The sequence below is a fragment of the Aptenodytes patagonicus genome, chromosome 6 (assembly GCF_965638725.1).
Source record: "Aptenodytes patagonicus chromosome 6, bAptPat1.pri.cur, whole genome shotgun sequence".
NCBI lineage: Eukaryota > Metazoa > Chordata > Aves > Sphenisciformes > Spheniscidae > Aptenodytes > Aptenodytes patagonicus.
Window position 1 is genome coordinate 76,319,757 of NC_134954.1, and position 12,766 is coordinate 76,332,522.

General features: G+C 43.6%; 1 protein-coding gene across 1 annotated transcript in view; it reads left to right on the top strand.

The window, feature by feature from the left end:
- The first annotated feature begins 289 nt into the window (after positions 1 to 289).
- PKP4 (plakophilin 4) overlaps positions 290 to 12,766 on the top strand; it is a 107,865-nt gene continuing 95,388 nt past the window's right edge. Inside the window, exon 1 of the mRNA XM_076343244.1 lies at positions 290 to 339. The gene's annotated coding sequence lies outside the window, so the exon portion shown is untranslated. The remainder of the gene's footprint in view (positions 340 to 12,766) is intronic.

Here is a 12,766-nt window from a genome sequence, read left to right on the forward strand (position 1 = left end):
CACACTGAGGCGGCGGCAGAGCGGAAGGTGCTACCGTAGCCTCACAGCATCGGTAACCATAGCAACCTCAAATCATGCCGCCATTGGTGGGTTTAACACGAGGCACTAGCCAATAGAGCGCCGTCCTGTGCCGCGCCTGGCCAATAGGCGCGGGCACAGGGCAGGGCGTTGCGCTGACGTCGCGAGCGGGGCGGAGCGGGGCCAGGCGGAGCGGGCGGCGGGGCTCGGCGGCGCCGGCGCCACCACCGCCACCATGGAGACCCCAGGCTAGGGCCCGCCGCGGCCCGCCGGCGCGCTGAGCGGGGCCGGCCGCGCCGCCCCGCCGCCTCCCTCCGCGCGGTGAGTGGGCGAGGGCCGGGGGAGGCCGTGGGCCGGCCGGGGGGAGGTGGGAGGCGGGAGGCGAGGCGGCGGAGCCCGCCGGGGGCCCGGGGCAGCGGGGCCGAGGAGCCGCCGCCTCGGGCGGACCCGCGCCTTTTCCGCGGCGCCGCTGCTCGCCCGCGCCGCTCGCCTTCCGCGCGGGGGGAGCACGGCGTCCCCTCCGCGCCCGCGCCGCTCGCTTTCCGCGCGGGCGGAACACGGCGTCCCCTCTGCGCCCGCGCTGCCGCCCGGTGCCTGGCCGCGCCGCGCGGGCCCTGCGGGCGGAGCTGCCGCCGCCCGGCCTCTGCCCAGGGTTCCGCGCCGGGCACCCGGGCGGCGGAGCGCGGGAGCCCGGTAGCAGGCGGGCGCCGCGGGGACAGGTGCGCATGGGCCGGGGAGCTCGCGGCCGGGGTCGCGGTTTTCCCCGCGGCAGCCGCGGGTCGGGGGCGCGGAGCCCGGGCCCGCCGCCTTCAGCCCGGCGCGGCCGCCTCCCTCCCGGGCGCGCCGGCTTTCCGCGGCCGCGGGGCGAGCCCGCAGCGGATGCGCAGCCCGCGGCCGCGCTGTGCGCCGAAGGGCGCCGTCTGCGCGGGGCGGTGCGCGGCGCTGCGGGCGGGAGCCGGGAGCTGCGCCGAGCCGCAGCAGGCAGGGCCGCCCCGCCGGAGCGCGTACCGCGCTGTACCGCGCCCGCAGCGCTACGCAGCCGCGGGGGCGCGGGGCGGGGCAGCGAGCGCGGGGTCGGGTGGGGGCATGGCGGAAACTTTCGGGAATCGTAGGTGCCGGCGGGGCGGGCCGGTGCTCCCGCCCGGGCAGGGTCGCTGTGCCGTGCGCCGGGGAGACGGCGGCGGCCGCCGAGCTGGGCACCGCCGGGCACCGCGCTGGTGCGGCCCCGTGCTGGTGCGGCCCCGTGCCGGGCGCCAGGCCGGGCTGCTCGCGGCGGAGCGGAGGGACGCTCTTCCCTGTCCTCGTTGGGACGCGTCGGGTAGCGTGCTTTCCAACAAACGCGGTACTTCCATGCTGGGCTGCCTTGTGTCCCCCGCTTCTGAGGCAGACTCCCGTCGCTATGTTGCCTGAATGTGATCTAAACGTGTGGATTTTTTTAACCTTTGTGTGACCGCTGAACTTCCGAGCTGCGTACCATTAGTCAAATGCTGGAGAGTTGGCGGAGGATTCTCTACCCACGCAGTGGGAGCACAACTATTGAAGCTAGTAACTTTTTGCCGTTTTTTTCCCCACCCTCTCTGATTAAAAAAAAAAACAACGAAAGCAAGTAGGAGAGAAGTAGCACGTGCACAATTTGAACACATCTAGGTGAGCGTTGTGGCACACGTGGACGTTTGCTAGCTGATGGATTTTGCCTGTGGAGATGAAGCAGGCTTGCCTGTGCCGAAGGCACTCTGCAGTGCTCTAGCAAAAAGTGTAAGCGTATCTGTAGGTACAAATTACTGAATGGAGCTAACCTGTCTAAGGCTAGGACAGCTGGGAAATGAAGTCTCGGAAGAGTAAAATTAATACTGACACTGAACCCAGGCTACTTCAGCAAAACATCATATTTATGTGATTGTAATTTGCGTGGAAGGTAGAAATACCAAATGTCACAGAAAAATGTAGTTTAGGAATTGAGCCGTCTCTGGTCCTTTTCCCCTCCCAGCTAACGCTTCAGAATGCATCGATATCTCACTAAAGAAGAACTGTGTGTTTCTAAAGTGCTTGTGTTTGGCCCGTAGACCTTTGTACTTTTTTTTTTTAATTACCTTCTGCTCCATGTTAATGTTACATTAGTCATTGCTTCAAGCTTTGGCTGTTTGAAGGAAAAGGTGTGGTTGGACTTGCAATAGTAATGTTTCATTAACTGGCTTTTCAGTTTTTTCAGCATTCTCATTTTTTGATAACTTGGAGTTTAGAGATTAGGAGGAGACAAGGATGATAATGTTTTCCCCCTTAACTAATAACTGTATTTTTGAGGTAAACTCCAAATAATATGTTCACTGAGATAAAAATATGGGAACCTACTAAATGTACTCGTTTAGTTTATGGAGATACGCTAATTCAGTCTTGTCCATCACATTTAAAATGGGAGGAGTGTGTTTTGGGGAAAAAAGTTTATCGGTACTGACACGCTGTAGTGTCTCCGTTAAATACTGCAATATTACATGCAAATGAATGTAACCTGTTTGTGAAAAGACAGATTGCAATAACTTTCTCCTTTTGTTTAAATTGCTTGTAAAGTGCTATCTTGCTACTGAAATAAGTTGCTATTAATATTTTCAATTAAGGTAGAACAGCTGATGGGCCTTTTCTAGTAAAAATGATGTCTTTTTTCATTTCAACTTGTTAGGTGTTAAGGATAAATAGCAGTAATAATAATAGAAGTTCTGCTATAAGACACAGTTGGAGCAAGTTTCGTGAGAGAGTAGTCTTCTATAAGAGTGGAGAATTTGTTCTAAGTTTTCTTAAAATGTCGAAAATATAACACACCTTTTGGTGTTTGCTTTTTTTAATAGTAATGCAGGATCCTTTTATAATGAACAGATTAATTCAGTCACAAGGAAAAAAGGAAAGTGATATGATACATTACTTCTTTATAGCAGCTTCGTGTACTAGCAAAATAGCATCTATAATGCATTTTGGGGTATTTTTAATGAATATTATGAATGGTAGCGTGTGCTATGTAAAAATAATAGTAATCTTAATTAGTAAGCTGTGTCAGGTGTTTAGTATAGGAAATCTGCATGCATTGTGAGAGAAGCTTCAGTGGAAGAAACACTATGCATATTAACAAAACAGGAAACATAAATAAGAACTTTATGTACTCTGCTTCACTTTATGTAGATTATTTAAATACATTTATAACAGATGAAAGGCTAAAGCAATTCCAAAAGATGGTACTCTGTGAGTACTGTCTTAATTTCGCTGTTTGTTTGTTTTTTTCTTAATTGTGATGCTGAAAATGAGCAAGTTCTGCAAGCATTTATCTGATTATTTATTTGGTGTAAGGAAGCACTGGCTAGTTCAGGCATCTCAGTGAGCTTAACGAAGTTGCCATAAGTGTGATCAAGAATAATTGGGTTTACCAGAACATAGTTATTGTAATATGGTATAGAAAAGACCTCTAAAAAGCAAGCAGAACTCGTGATACTTGTCTGGAAAAAAAAAAACCCTATGTGCCTGTTATCAGACATATTTTGTATTGCTCTCATTTACTTCCTTATTATTTTCAATCAAATCAGTGAGTCTAGGTTAAAATTGGATTCCTCTGTATGAGAAGCTGCACTCCTTTTAAGCTATTTACAACTTAGCTAAACAGAGCAGTCCCCATAAGCAGAGGGGCTTTTGTAAACAATACTCAAGGTTTTAGTTGGCAGGGAAACCCTGATTGTGACCTGGGGACCCTGTTCTGCTAGGCAGCCCATCTGTGTCTTCCTTTCCTTGAGGGCTCAGCCTGGTGTGCGTGTGCTGCGGATGTGCAGAAACACAGGGTGAAAGGCTGCTGAACTAATGAGTTTGGAACAGTAACTTCATTTGCCAGGGTTTGCTGGGAAACAACTTGTAAGAGTTGCTGCAGAAAGAACGTGTTTGTTGTCTTGTATAAAAAGCGCGTGTACATGTCCTGAGTAACTTGTGTTGGTGCAGTTCAAAATTCTGGAATTTTCAGAGTTTTTGGTTAGGTCTGTGTGGGTTTTTTTTCTCTAGTGATAAGACAGCAAATCATTATGAATATAGCATATACTGTTGCTCCAAAGGTAAACTGAACTGGTTCAAAGTTTGCTAGTTAGGGAGGGGGAAAAGAAAATTCGAGCTAGCATAGCTTTCTGTGCAAGTGAATAGAAAGCTGGACCTGAAACTGGAGTTTTGGGCATGGCTTGTAAATATTGCTTGCTACTGTTCCTATCTTGATTGCAAACATTGCTGACAATAAGGCAGTTCAAATACTAGTGAAGACGGAGAGTAAATACGTAACAACAGCTGAGCACAGAACCAAAGCCCATGGAAACAGCCCTTCCCGCTGTAAGCTGCGCTTGGTTCCTGCAGCAGAGCCGCACCTAATGAACTTGCAAACGGAGCCGGAGGGACTGCCAGCACTAAGCAGTTCTCTGGGCATGCTTGGTAGCTTTTCTGATTCTCAGCTGCTTTTTCCTAAGGCCTGTGATGCGTCCTGGTTCATCGGATAACTTTTCATGTTCTTTTTATCCAAACGGAATACTCATTTATTCTGCTTGGGGGAGGTTTGCAGAGGGAGGGAGGAGGTGAATGAGGACAGCCAAAACCTGCCTCTGGTGACCTTCCCATAGCTTTTGCTTGCCTGGAAGAAAATTGCAGCTTCTCATCAGTTAAAATCTCTGCAGCTGGCACCAGTGTTCAGACCTTTGCTCCTTTCCCACTTGCTGTCTCTTTCCCCTCTCTGCCCTTAGTACCTCACTCGCTTTTCTTCCAAGGCAGAGGAGACACACGTGCATTTCGGGAAGGAGGAAGGACTCCTTCAGTTTCACAGTAGATTAATGTATTTTTTAATAATGAAATCCCCAACACTATCATTAAAAGGAAAGGCTTAAGGAGAAAACTCTTTGAATGGTATCTTGCAGAGGTTTAATTGCTCTCCGAGCCACTAAAAGGCAGGAGGACGTGCCTTTCCAGTCCGGCTGCACTCTGCGGTGGAGCAGGCATGTGTCACAGGGTCGGGGGGGGGGGGGTGACTCTAGCACAGGCTTGCCCTTCTTTCAGGATCGGCTTCGTGACTCAGCCCCCCGCTTCCTGAAGAGCATTGCGCTGGAAGAGCACCACTCTCTCAACCAGTTCGGCCAGTTTGCTGCCTGCCTTGCCTTTCCTCTCCTTGAGTTGGTCAGTAGTGAAGGGCGAATGCAGAAGCTTCAGTTAGTGATCCGTGGAGAATTTCTGTGGCTAACTAACTTTTTAGGCCTTTTCATTGCATCCCTCTCTTACAGGCAAATGAAGACAACACCACTTTGGGAAAACTTAGGGAAAATCCATTCTTAGTGTTTCAGTATTTTTAAACAACATGCCTTTTTAACAGAAATTAAAAAAAAAAGTTAGGCATACTTTTAATATACATGTGTTTTCCTCCTATTACTGAAATTTTAAGATACAGTGGTTACAAAAGAAAAAGAAATTACTGTTTTTCTCCAAAATGTCTCCATGGCTGTCTCTTATAGATCTTCCCCCCACCCCTTTTTTAATTTGCATAGCATTTTACAAAGTTCTTACCTAGCACTAGAAATAGAAGACCAGTCAACTTCCTGTTCAATGGCTTTTAAAAATCATTTTAACTATGCCTTTATTTTAGTGGAGAAAATAAAACTGTGAGCTATTACTTTATTTGAGAGCGATTGATTCATTCTTCAAGGAATAATTAAAATTAAGACTTCTTCCCCTCCCCCGTAGTGGGGCCTTTTGCTTATAAAAGACTTGTGATCTAAATGTTCTAACTGAAATGTATTTTTTGTGAACCTTAAATCCACTTTACAGCTAATTTAATATACTGATTGGTATTGTGATTAATTCATTATTAAAGAGAAAAAAGGAATCTATTGTAAATCCTTTGAAGGTATACAAGCTGAAACTTGCTTTCTGCATCACAGCTCAATGGGGGGATTTTTAATGTGTTTACTGTTTATGCAACCGTGGGGTGGTAATTGTGGGCAGTGAATAAAATTACCCTTTAGCTATTGGATCTGTAAAGCAGATGGTTCATAGATATTGTGTAGGTTGTATAATTAGCTAGCCTTTATTGTTGAATTCTTAAATAGGAGTTTAGAGCGCCACGTCCCCGTTCCCTTATGAGTGAGGTACATCTTGGAGCATTAAGTGCAAAAGCTCTGGTGGGATTCACTTGTCTGGAGACTACTTGTGCTAGCTGGCAGCAGGACGAAATGCAGCAAGAGTGGCTCTGCACAGTGTCAGTTTCGTCCAGTAAATGTCCTTAGCTTAGCTGGAGCCATCTCCAGAGGCAGTAGGAGCAAGAGGGAGAATGTCCTGGAAGGAGGTGAAGGGGGCTGAAGGCAGGAAGGGTAGGAGCAATTTTTCTGGTGCCAGGCAGGGTAAGAAGTAGCAGAGATCTAGGGAGCAAGTGAGGAAAGGGAAGAGCTGGACTGTGTGATGCCAGACATTACTTTTTCTCAAACGAGGTTCAGCTGTGAGGAAACAGGAAGAAGTGTTAGAAAAATCTGGATTTCTGTTTGTTTGCGTGGGTGCAAAAACTTTTCCTCTCTTCACCTTCTTAACAAAACCTCATTACGGCACACAAGTGGTGTGGAAAGCCTTAGGCTATCACCTGTGCTATACTTTTAACATTTTTTTTTTAATAAATGTACTCAAAAGTATTTGCGTTACACGTGTTCAAATAGAAAGTATCTAATCTATATCTTAATTTGCTTTGAATAACTTTACTTATGCCATCTCTGCTAGAAATACAATGCAAACAGGAGACTTTCCAGTTCGTTGGGGATTTCTGTCCTCTTCCTGCCCAGAAAGGCGGTGGCAGGCAATGCATCCTTGGCGCTCCTAAAGGAAATCTTTTCAATTCCAAAAATGTGTTCTTCATCGTCTTGTATTGGCAGAATTTTCTGTTATTGTATAACATGTGAATTGAGTATTCGTGCATTTGTTATCATGAAGGTACATCTAATTGGTGAAAACTAGTAAACTTGTAATTGTTCCTGTTAGCCTGTTCCTGTGGAGTACAGTTTACGAAAGCTTGCTCATGGGTCAGGACATAGTGTGCATGCAGCTGGGTCAGCCAGCAGACTCCCTGCTTTCTTTGAGGTATCCTTTGGAAACTTTTGGTTGCTGATACAGTATAAGTACAGGATCCAAATTCCCAGATACTTCTTGCTGGATCGATTTGTGCATACAATGCTGGTACTGATATTACCTAATACGCTGAAATTCAATACAATATCTCCACTTAGAATTAACTCTTTTACTTGGTAGTGGCAGGTTTTGTAGTAATTCCAGTTTAAAAAAAAAAAAATTCACTGATCTTTGAAACAATTTCAGACAAATGATAACTCCATAACTTCATGTCAGTGTGACAAGCTTAAAAATGAAGTGTTTCATATCTTTCACAAAAATAAAACTAAGATGTTGTATGTAATGCAGTTGATTTCAAGGGCTTCTGGACAAGTGGAGTGCTGGAGTATTAATTGGAGAAATTCTGTGTACAGATGTGTCTGTGTGACACTGTTCACTGATTGTCTTTTGCAGATTCCTACTCAAGTCTTGCATGGTATCTGATGATAAATAGGGAGACAGATTTTAAAAAGAGTTAATATTTTTGTCTTGTTTTTATTTAAAAACAAAATTGCCAGATTTTGTTATTAAGAAATAAGACAACAATATCAAAATGATAGCATATCATGAAAGATTTCATTTGTACTGTCACGGTGCCTAAATTCCAAATTGATGTGCCCTTTTATGAAGTAGAGGGAAATCCATGCTCCATAGAACTTACAGACAAAAAGGCAAAATCTAACAGTTAGATGAAACAAGTGGAGGAGAAGAGAACAAGAACATAACTTTTTGTAGTACATAGCTTCATCCAGGGTGCTTGTGATCCAGGAATAATGCTGACTTGTTGGTCTATATTATTTGATACAGCCTTAATCAAAGACACGCTAGCAGAATTTGCCATGTGTTTCTGCTCTATATCCTTCATATCAAGCTTTGTCCTCCTAACTAATGTAATGAAAATAACCAGTGCCATACTTTAGCTGAAATAGAAAATATTGTCATGTGAGATGATTGATATGATACATCACTTGTTTCTGGGAGCATGTTTATATTTCAAACGAGATGAAAAAAACATTGAATCCAAAAATTTCAGATTGGCTCATAGATCTGTAGGATGTGTCTGTTTTCTCTGTGCTATTTGGACTATCCAATAAGAAAGAAAATTACTAAGTTTCTTAGTTTTGCCACTGTTTCTTAGTATAGATCACAGCAACAGCATACACTGAGATTTGTGAGATTTCACTGTAATTAGATACATTCTTTTCCAGAAGGTACTTTTAAAAATCATTGTTAAGAATTCTTTACAGAATAGAAAGACTGTCACAAAAACTTACTGTGGTTCTTGAAATTTACTTACTGTGGACTTGAAATTTTTAAGCAAGTTCTGAAGTTCTGGTAGAGAACACTGCCTACTGTGGGATGCTTTTTTGTTCAGGCTGATGTAATCAGTCCACCAATACTGAAAGAGTTAATATTGTTGTGGAACACAGAGGTTAGTTTTAAGCAACACAAAAAATTCACCAAGTCATGTACTGACACTGAAATAAAACAAACAAAAAAAAAAAACCTCAAACCAACAAAAAAACCCCAAACCGAACAACAAAAGAACACACCCCAAAGATATTCAGTAGCTTAAAATATGTTGAATTAGCAAGGCAGACTGAATACAGGAATTAGATTTGTCTGAGCTACTGAGTTTTATTTTGGCCAACTCTGAGTGCTTAGAAAGGAGCAGGAAGACCACCATCCTTCAGTCAGTTGCTCCTGCACTAATAAAGTCTGAAAATTTACTCGCACAGTGTAGGAAGATAACACTTTTCATTAAACTTAATATATTTGTTGGTATTCATAATGACTAGATTTTTTATCTGTTTTACTGCAATAGATGTAAAAGAAGATACCTCAAATCACAGCTTGCATGCTTTCAGGAAGCGTGTAGTTCATCAGGCTTAGAAAGCCTTGCCTTATTTGAATTTGAGCAAATGCTGTTTTAATTATATAGTTCATTGTATTATTTTATATTGTATTATTAAATTGTCTTGTATTACTAGTATATGGATTTATTCTATAATATAAATATTTATTACTATATTTCAGAAGGACTGAAATTTGAAATAGAAAAGGAAGATACAATTATTGTTTTGTTTTAGATAGCAAAGATAACTCAAGTTGTTGCAATTTTTCCAGAGTTTTCCTTTGTTTTCCCTTCATCTCAAAGCATCACAGACATCATATTACAACAGAACAAAAATATTTTACTATGGTAATATTCCAGATAATTTTTGTTATAGAAAGTTGAAAATAATGCTTTATGTATAGCATTGCAAACTATAAATAACATATGATGTTATTTTCACATGTTCAAATTTTAAGAGTTTTAGTAAGACCATCTGATTAAAAGCTTGTTTATTAATTACTTAGTCCTCTGTGCGCACCTTTGCAGATTAAAGCGGTTGATGGAAAAATATCAGGTTGGTAGACTAGTTAATTTACATGCAACTTTAGTGTCAGGATGGATCAATACAAATAATAAAAATACTGTATTGTCACCAACAGAAACATTTCTGCAGCAGCCTGTAGCAGGTTGGTTTTAATTTGCTGCTTTGGTTGCTTTAAAGAACAGCTGCGAGTCCTCAACTTCTCCATGTTTGGGGCTTTTTTCCCTGATATTTACTGCATAATGTCTTTCTGAATTGATTGTTCTCAAACTTGCATGTTATGATGGAGTATTGTGAAAACAAAGTATATTGCTATGCAGACACTTTCTGCGTTTTGAGGCATACACGCTATCTTTCCTTGTGAATGGAAGCTGAGATTGATCATGCTTTAAAAGAATGTCACTGCATGAAAACTTATGACAGCACCTCCTTCAGTCTCATTTTGTCATCAGCATAGCAGTTCAGAAATACTTCCTCTTGCAGTCCAACAGTCGAATGCGTTCTTTCACTTGTATAGAATTTTTTTCTTACAAAATCAAGAACTACTAACACTAAACAGGTAACTTCTTCAGTATTTTATGCTTTTCTTGGAGCTAATAATTAGTTCTGTATGATCCTAAGCAAACTTTTTTCCCCCCAGGTTCACTGAAACAAGCAGGCAATTGGTAAAAGCATGTTACTGTTGTTTGCGTGGCAAACAGCCACCTGCCTGCTTAGGCTTTTCTTTCAAAATATTTGACGTGTCTGTCTCACTTCCAAGTCTTTAGATGGGCGAACTTAAACATGTTGGAGGAAGGGGAGACAGGATATACTACTGCATGAACTCCATTTCTGCTCTTTCCCTCCTTGCCCAGGGTCTCATGGAGGCTGCTTTAGCTTCGGTCTCCTAACTCAAAAATAGCCTGTAGCTGACTGAAATGATTTGCATGTTGCACAGAATTATAGCCAGGCTAGAGATTTTTATCTTGGGTGCAAAAATGCCTTCTAATTCTAGAAATTCAAATGTGGTGTGTCCTCTTCCCCCCAGTATGAATAAATACCAAGTGTGAAACCTCTGCAATGTCATTCTACTAATGTTCATTAACAAATTACAACCAACTACAAAGCCTCTGCTCTGGCAATTTATAACAGCCTCAAACAGAAGGAGAGCAAAGATGCGATTTAGTTGTGATAACTAAACAGTCTTCTTAACTGTCTTAATTTTTACAACTTTTATTTATCAACCCTCCCATTGTACCACTGTCTTTTATATTTACACTTGTCAATGTGTTTTATACTTTCTTAAGCTAAGGCATCAGGTGAAAATCCTTACGGAAGAGTATAGTCTATTGAAATTCAAAACTCTTAAGCTTGCTTGGCCTGTATTTCAGAATCAAGTTTTGGTTCCAGACAACAGATGAATAAGTACTGTTCTTCAGCAGCTTTTGTTGCAAGAATCTGGCACTTGTATTTAAAGGTTTTAAAAGAAGATTCTTTACAGAATATGAGGGGGAAAAACCCTGGGAAACAGCTAATATTCTGTGTTCTTTCAAAATATTTTGCTTTCATTTTACACAATTTTTTAAAAGATACTGTAAGTTGGAACTTTTAATCTGCTTTACCATTAAATTCCCATAATTCAGATGAATCTAGTAATTCAAGATTGGAAGCTATCTTGTTTGTACAGCTGACTTGTTTCCTTGTGGTGGCTGGGAGAGAAGCCTGGGGATACAGAACTGCATGCTTCTCCGGTCCTTTTTTCCCAAGCATCTGCTATAGGCCATCGTCAGTCAGGATTATCATGCTAGATGAATCTCTAGTCTGATGCAGTGTAGCTTTTCTGAAGTTCTTATGGGTAGCTGGATTTACTACATGCATTTGATATTTGAACACTTTCAGTCTCTGTTTGAAACAGGACAATCCAAGCTGCAGACAATGGTTATAACTGAGGATATGCTATTTTTTTAAATATAACGCTTTCTTATTTTTAATGCATTTAATAATCTCTTATATAGTGCGTGGAGTGAGCAGCTATCTTTACAGTAGTATTGGTGACTTAGTTTGCCTTTCAAAGGACCTTACTGATGGGCAGCTTTGTATGGTCCAAAGTTTAGACTTCTTCCCCGTGTGTTTTCTTTAATGTGAATGTGAAACAGTTTGGTGTGATGTTGCCTCATGATGTAATGTGTTAAATTTGTAAAACTTATGACTTCACAGGTGTACAAACAGACACTGCACCTTTTCAGTTTTAAGTGCACGTTAGCTTTCTGCCCAGCTTTTCCTTGAAGGTAGAGCTAGTGTTCAATATGATTAATCTTGTCCAGTATACTGGGAGTGGACCTAGTAACATTGAATGACGTGGTGCTAATGTCTGACTTTATTTCCATTTTGCCTTTTTTATTTCGACGTGTGTATTAGGTCACAAGCCGAGTGGTGTGGTTGACACGCCAGAGGGACGGGATGCCATCCAGAGGGACCTGGACAAGCTCAAGAAGTGGGCCTGTGTGAACCTCATGAGGTTCAACAAGGCCAAGTGCAAGGTCCTGCACCCAGGTCGGGGCAACCTCCGGTACCAATACAGGCTAGGGGATGAAGGGATTGAGAGCAGCCCTGCCGAGAAGGACTTGGGGGTACTGGTGGATGAAAAGCTGGACATGAGCCAGCAATGTGTGCTCGCAGCCCAGAAGGCCAATCGTATCCTGCGCTGCATCCAAAGCAGCGTGGCCAGCAGGTCGAGGGAGGTGATTCTGCCCCTCTACTCTGGCTCTGGTGAGACCCCAGCTGGAATTACTGCGTCCAGCTCTGGAGCCCTCAGCATAAGAAAGACACAGACCTGTTGGAGCACGTCCAGAGGAGGGTCACAGAAATGATCAGGGGGATGGAACACCTCTCCTATGAAGAAAGGCTGAGAGAGTTGGGGTGGTTCAGCCTAGAGAAGAGAAGGCTTTGGGGAGACCTTCTTGCAGCCTGTCAGTACTTCAAGGGGGCTTATAAAAAAGATGGCGGCAAACTCTTTAGCAGGGCCTGTTGCGACAGGACAAGGGGGAATGGCTTTAAACTAAAGGGGGGTAGATTTAGACTAGATATAAGGAAGACATTTTTTACGCTGAGGGTGGTGAAACACTGGCACAGGTTGCCCAGAGAGGTGGTGGATGCCCCACCCCTGGAAACATTCCAGGTCAGGTTGGACGGGGCTCTGAGCAACCTGATTTCATTGAGGATGTCCCTGCCCATGGCAGGGGGGTTGG